Below are 7684 nucleotides of genomic sequence, written 5' to 3' on the forward strand. Positions count from 1 at the left end.
TCACCAAACACTTGCACATTTAGTCTTTTTTATTGACAGATAATTTTATGAAAATAATAATTATCTGAGGAAGACAATCATGAAAATTTTGACTTTTTTAGAGAAAAAAATGTATAAGGCATCAACTGCTAGATAAGAAATTGCAGTTTTTCACCCATCTTCAAATCATCAATAAATTTTAGCGAAGTACTCTAGTACACTAAATGAGACTTTTTGCAAATTATTTTATTAGAAAAATGAATGTTGATACAATCTTTTTTTTATTATTTTTATTTTTTTATTATTTATATATTAATTGGTACATTTTAGGTATGCAATACATTTACATTTATCATTGGGTGTTTGTACCTGAACATGATGTATCTTAGTTCTTATTTTTTCTCCCATTACCTATGCGCCCTTCACCTCCACCACCCTTCCCTATTTACATAGACTTTGTTTCCATTTTTTTTTCTTTCTCATAATTTTTCCTTTCCCTTCTTCCCTTTCCCCCTCCCCTCCTGCCACCCCTACCCCTTTGGACCTTTTCCTATTTCAAATTATCAATTATTTGTTTTAATCATTTTCATCCTTATTTACACTTTCAATTTCTCACATTAGAGATACTATTCGGTATTTACACGTTTACAATCTTGATATCAGAAGTGTTGCATAAAGAAAAAGCTCAGGAATGAGTAAACATGATCTATAGTAGTGCAGGTAAGCAAGCTAAAGGCAAGTTTCTCATTAAACAATAGCAGAATTAAACTAGAAAGCAGACAGTTCAAATTCTTAGCAAATACATTAAGCATCAGTTACTAATTTTCTCAAGGCCTTCATGAGATCTTTATTCCTCAGAGCATAGATCAGAGATCATAGGGTTGAAGATCAGGGTGGTGATGGTGTAGAAAAGAGACAGAAATTTATCAGTGCTTCAAAAATTTTTGGATTTGGCTCTGAAATAGGTAATGATTCCAGATCCAAAGAACAAAGCTACAACTGTGACATGAGAGGGGCAGGTGGTGAAGGCTTTGACTCGCCATGTGGCTGAGGACAACTTTAGGATGGAGGAGATGATTTTACTGTAGGAACCAAGTATGAGTAGAAAAGGGACCATGATAAACACCAGGACAACTGAAAAGACTAACATCTCATTTATGAAAGTTTCTCCACAGGCCAGCTTGAGTAAGGGTGGGATGTCGCAGAAGAAGTGATTGATTTGCTTGGATCTACAAAATGGCAGGGAGAAAATCTGACAATCTGCCCTATCTCAATTGAAATTGCCCTGACCCAGGAGGCTGCCCCCAGTTGGCTACAGAACCAAATAAGTTTTTTTATGAATATCAACAGAATCCTGATGCAGTGATATTTTTATCATATTTTCTCAATAGTATGTCTACCATCAAAATTTTAAGTGTAACTTTTGCTAATGAATAAACTATACCATGCAAGCCTTTTCAGGTATATTGTGTGCTTCCCTTACCTGTAACCCAGCTATAGCTGTACCATCCCTGGGTACACAGAAACTTGAAACTGTATTTGGCTTTCACTGACCTATCATAATAACTTAATCACCATTGTAATCATACATTATAATTCAAGATCATTTATTTACCACATCTCATAATGCAGCAAGTGTTTGATAATATCTTGGCCTGTTGGGTGGTTAATAAACAATGAAAATACTAATATTTTGGACTGGTGATATGATTCTGGAAACTATGCTTAGTAAATCTATCCTCAAGTGTTTTGCTGTCTGCCTTTGCTTATTCTCACTTTAAAAAAAAATTCTCACTATTATTAATATGTCTGAGATGAACTACGTGTAAGACAAAATAAACAAAGACAATTTAAAATAATACAGGATGACTTGACAGTTTCTAAAAATATCAAAATCAAAGAATAACTATTTTAGCTAGAGAATATATGAGCTTGTATATTGGTAGTGTACAGATAACACAATAGATTCTCAGTAACTTTTTCCTAGGTAATGAGTTTTAACTGAAGTTTTCTCTGAGCTATTGTTATGAATATCAAGTATCTATTATAATATGTTCTTTTCATTTCTGAAATTATTCTCTTGAGTTTTAATGCCTATATCTTATTTTCCCCATATGATGTGTGATGAATAAAGAAGAAAGCGTGAAAGAGTTTATATAATTTTTTGCTATCTCGCATATATGTCAGGATTTCAACTTAGGGTTTATATTATTTTCCTAGATGTATATTTGACTTTTATAACCAGTATTTCATATGCGTTTGACTTAAAAATACTATTTAAATATCCAGAGTTTACTTTAAAGAGTTCTTGTGAAAATAATATACTCATTTTTTATTCTCTTATTTAGTTTATTGTATGGGACTGTTATATTCTATACTCATCATCTTCATTTGGGGTTAACAGTCTTTCAAAATTCAGTATCATAGCTCCACAGTCAATGCATAGTTTTGTTGAGTAGGTTTATAAAGAATAGAAATTACTCCTTATAACTTTACATTAAATATCACCTCCATCTTTACTACATTAGACATTGACTCTAGAAAACACGCTTTAAGGCAAGCATTAGAAAATGCTATCACAGCATTATCTATGTTCAAATTTGAAGAAAAAACATGAAAAATCACATCATGATATAATTATAAAATTTTATAAGGTGCAATAATTTTATAAGATCCTCAATATCTATCCATATAGATTTTAAAAAGTTTGAAATGATAGTTATTACACAAAAGAAAGTTAGCCAATCTCTTATTTGTTATCATTTTTTCATGAAGTGTAATATTTTATGAATACTTCTCAAAAATATGAAGTGTGTTAAAGTTTTTAGAACTTCTTTCTAAAAATGTAAATCCTTACTTTTAATATGTAAATGTTTTGAAGATAAGATTACTTAATAAAAGAGTTTCATGCATAACATATACTTAAGATAAAATCTTATAGAATATTTTGAATAGCAATATGCTTTTTAAAACAACAGAAATTATGTAAAATTATTGAATGCTAAAGAAAGGCAATCTTATAATTTATAAGTGCATGTTTACAGATAACAAGCTGTTGTGGTATTGATATTCTACAGTATAGTTTAGTTGTTTTTTTTGGGGGGGGTACTGGGAATTGAACTCGGGTCCTTGAGCTTGTGCAGCAGGCTTTGAAGCCACTGAGCTAAATCCCCGGCCCACTATAGTATAGTTTTAAAAAGGGATGTAACACCTTTTGTTGAAAATAAATAATTACCATATGCTAGATTAAAATGTAAATTTTAATGCAAAGATAAAAAATGCAGATTGTTATAGCTTCTTTTGATCAGCATTTTATTTTATACTTCTTTGTTTCATTTTAAAGTTAACTTGGGAATCTGAGGAAAAAAAGATAACTAAAGTAGGTAAATTTCAGTGCTTGAAAATTGTTATCATTATTATCATTAACTGTCATTCTTAGTAATCAAGTATCTTTTCTAAAATTATGATTGAGGGCCAGGGATTTAGCTCAGTGGTTCTGCCACCTGCCTTGTAAGCACAAGGACCTGAGTTCAATCCCTGGTACCAAATAAATAAATAAATAAATAAAGTAAAATAAAATTATGATTAAGAAAAAATTGCGACTTAGCTTCCCTTTAAATAGCATGCATCACTGTACATAATGGGACACAGAAGTTATTAAAAACAGAGACAAAACAATATTTTATCATTCAGGAGGATTTATTACAAATAAAAGCTATAGTTATCTGCTTGGTAGATTGTTAACACTAAATATGTTATACATATGTAGCTTTTCATAATCTTAAAATTATATCACATTGAGGATGAAGGGTGCACAGGTAATGGGGGAAAATAAGAACTACGATACATTATGTACAGGTACAAGCACCCAATGATAAATATAAACATACTGTATACCTAAAATGTATCAATAAAGGAATTTTTAAAAATTATATCATATTTGTTTCAGTTTAACCCATTATAGGAAAGTAAAATATAAATTTGCACACTGAGTGTATAAATTTTAAGCTTAAAGCTTTCCATTTCAGCATTTGTCAATTATCGATTCTGAGATTTGCAGCATGCTAGAAATTATAGAAAATATCAACACAAAAATTCTAGCAGCATAAAACAATTCATACTTACTCTCTTGGATTTAGATATAGTTCCTTTTTCCTCTCAACCAGAACAATTGAAGTAGACAAGTCCATAGCAAGCTAGGTCTTCTCAAAACATTAATTTCTCTTTAAGTAAGAATATCTCACTTTTCCTTCTGTTTCTTTTACTTTCACACATGGCATCTTAATATTTAACTCTAGGCTCCTGCAAAACAGCATTTCCATTTATTGTTCCAAATACTCTCTTGCCAATAGTCACCCTAGGGCTGGCATTCAGGTCCCCTGACCATTCACCCAGTGACCCCACCAGATCTTGGCCAAAGGCAAAGATGCTGTGGATAGCACGTTACCATTTCACTCTAACAATAGTCACTGGGGAACAAACAGCCAGATCCCAAGCTGTGTATTTGATGTCCATTACCTTTCTTAATGTTCCTCCCTCTTGTCCTCTACCCAGGCTTTGGAATTAGAGAAGCAAGGTTTTGCTCACAGTAACACGTGCATGCTTCACGTATTGACACATCTCTTTTTTAGCCTCTTCTACTAGCTAAAGAAGTAACAAACTTTTATCATGAACAACAGGCATGATATTTCAATATACATTTCCAGTTTTGCTAATTATAAAAACTTCAAATTTGAGATATAGAATGGTAATGACACTTCTACAGGGTGGGCTCTCATTTCCAGCCTTCTTTCTTGGTTCTAGTTACACTTGGAGGCTTTTTAGTAGTTAGGAAAATTTATATTATAAATCCCTTTGTAGCATACTATAGCATTGCATCACTTCAGTTTGTTTCTAGCCCCAAATTTAAATACATTTCTTCCTTATTGCCACTGACACATACTGTGCCCTCTAAAATCTTTGTACAGAAACCTTTCTGTGGAGGTTCCATGTGTAATCTTTCCATGTGTAATCTTTCTTCGGATTAAAAAATAGATAATAAAGTTAAGATTTCAATCATAAGGAAGAAAAATCCATGTACAGATGCCTTCAACATATAAAAGTTCTATAGTTATTCAATGAATATGGCCCAAGACCTGGTCATTCTTATTACTCTATTTTTCCCAGGAGAAGTTATCCAACCCTGATGTACTTACCACTGAACTCCATCCACAGCCAGCCCTCGCTCTTTCTGAGTTTAAAATGGGCTCTCTATGGTACCCAAGCTGGCATGAAAGATAAGGTCCTCCTTCCTCAGATATAAGTAGCTAAGATTAGAGCAGTATGCCAGCAATCCCACCAGACACATGGATTACTCTTTAATATCTGGTGTCTTATTTTTAAAATGATAATAAGAAAAGAACAATATCCTGTGATATTTAGGGGAAATATAATGACATAACTAACTAGACCACGTATCCTGCATTTTTTTAGTAAAGACTCAAATGCCATTAGTGACTATTGGAGTAATTAGAGTAATCTGATATACACAAGATTTGCTGAAAAGTTAATTCCTTATTTTGAATGGAACCTTTCCTAGTATCACTCTGATTTCAAAAAATCTAGTATAAAGTTAAAAAATATATAAGTACAGTCAATTTCAATTAAGATAGAAATTAAACTAGTAGCTGTATTTCTGACTAAGTAATGCCAAGATTTGATGGAGAAAATAAATCATTATATGTTGTGCAATAGCATTTTTTTCAAGGCCATAATGAGATCTTTATTTCTTTTTTAAAAATTATTTTATTGGTACATTTTAGGTATACAATATGTTTGCATTTATCATCGGGTGCTTGTACCTGTACTTGATGTATCTTTGTTCTTATTTTTTTCCCCATTACCTGTGTGCCCTTCACCCCCCTCCACCCTTCCCTACTTTTTTTTTAGTTCTTTTATTGGTACATTTTAGGTATACAATTCATTTACATTTATCATTGGGTGTTTGCACCTGTACATGATATATCTTGGTTCTTATTTTTTCCCCATTACCTGTGTGCCCTTCACCCCCTCTGCCCTTCCCTATTTACATAGATTTCATTTCCATTTTTTTTCTTTTCTCATAGTTTTTCCTTTCCCTCTTTTCCTTTCCCCTTCCCCTCCCTTCACTGCTTTGTCTTTGGACCTTTTTTCCTATTTTGTTTCCATTCTTTTTCTTTCTCATAATTTTTCCTTTCCTTTCTTTCCTTTCCCCTTCCCCTCCCACCACCCGTACACCTAGATTTTTATTTCTAAGAATATATAACTCCATGTCAAAGGTTAGGGTAACAAAGTTATAGAAAAATTAGAAAAATGTGTTTCTTCCAGGAGCACATTTGGGTTTGCGTCATAATCGTAATTTAAAAAGTCACCACTGAGATAGACCCATGGAGGAGGTTCTGATTTGTCCCAGTGTTGAGGATAACTTGAGGATGATGGGATTTTTTTTTTCCTGTAGGTGTCAAGCATCATCACAGAAGGCATCAGCAAAAACAGCATGACACTTGTGCTGACCAGTGTCTCGCTCACAAAAGTACCTTGCCAGCATAGCCTTAGTATTCAGAGAATGTCGCACAGGAAGGCATTGATTTTCATAGATCCATCAAACAACATGGGCAAAATCCGCAATTTACTCCATATCTGATGTCAAACTCTGCTGACCCCAGGGTCCATAGTTAGCTGGACACAAATCTTGAGGTCCCTAATGGAAGGCACGGGGCATGGATACCAGTGGTGCCCTGGCTGTCACAGGCTTCACTGTCCAGAGAAAACCCTTGTCTTTCAAGGACAAGGACAGAGTATGAGTGCACAGCACAGACAAGGAAACAAAATGCTTGCTGAGTCCATCAGGTCATGAATTTCTAAGAATATGAAATATAAAAGACACTCAATGAGAAAAATGCATGGAGTATGAACTGCCCGGCTGAACCTGGGTATGAAAACAGTTACAGTAAGTCCTGTTCTTCCCAGGATTCTGACATAGATTAGAAAATATTTTTAAACATCAGAGATTGAAAATATCAGAAAATCACCAAAGAATAAATTTCTTTATTGAAGTAAGTTTTATTTCTTCTCAGATTTGATGTATAAAAAGAGAAAAATAGGCATTTATTCCTTTTGGCTTATTTTCTATCAACTAGAGATGTTTGAGTAATTAGCATATAAAATTTATTCTCTGCATTGGTATTCTACCATTTTGAATTCTAGGTCAAATAGTACACTGGAAGTCTAGCAGTGAATAAGTGATGAATTTTGAACATATTGAAATAATTGTAACAGTGAAATATTAAAACCTTTTTGTATTATTATACACTTTAGAGATATAAGATAATATATAAAACTATATATATATATATATATATTTTTTTTTTCTGTACCAGGGGATAAAACAGAGGACCTTGCTGTTTCAGCTTGTAGATCAATATTCAGATAAGAGAAAAAGGACTGACCTGCAAAACGAGATCAATGATCGTCAAAAGTGTTAAAATTTTACACTGACCATATCAAGGTTTTAAGAAAAATATCTAAAACCAAGATCATTTTACATAATATTATTTGATAATCATGTTATAAATTAGCAATTTAGAGTTATTTAGGAAACATCTGAATATTTCTGAATACATCTGGAATGCTGCACAATCACCAAATTATTTCTAATGCAGCACATCAGCAAATTATTTCTGAGTTT

General features: G+C 32.7%; 1 pseudogene; it reads right to left on the minus strand.

The window, feature by feature from the left end:
• Nucleotides 1–783: 783 nt before the first annotated feature.
• On the minus strand, nucleotides 784–4494 carry LOC147828891 (olfactory receptor 10AG1-like; annotated as a pseudogene).
• Between the last annotated feature and the right edge of the window lie 3190 nt (nucleotides 4495–7684).

Source organism: Heterocephalus glaber, unplaced genomic scaffold (genome assembly GCF_053883595.1).
Source record: "Heterocephalus glaber isolate CG9 unplaced genomic scaffold, H.glaber_assembly_v1.0 deba00000896, whole genome shotgun sequence".
NCBI classification, from domain to species: Eukaryota; Metazoa; Chordata; class Mammalia; order Rodentia; family Bathyergidae; genus Heterocephalus; species Heterocephalus glaber.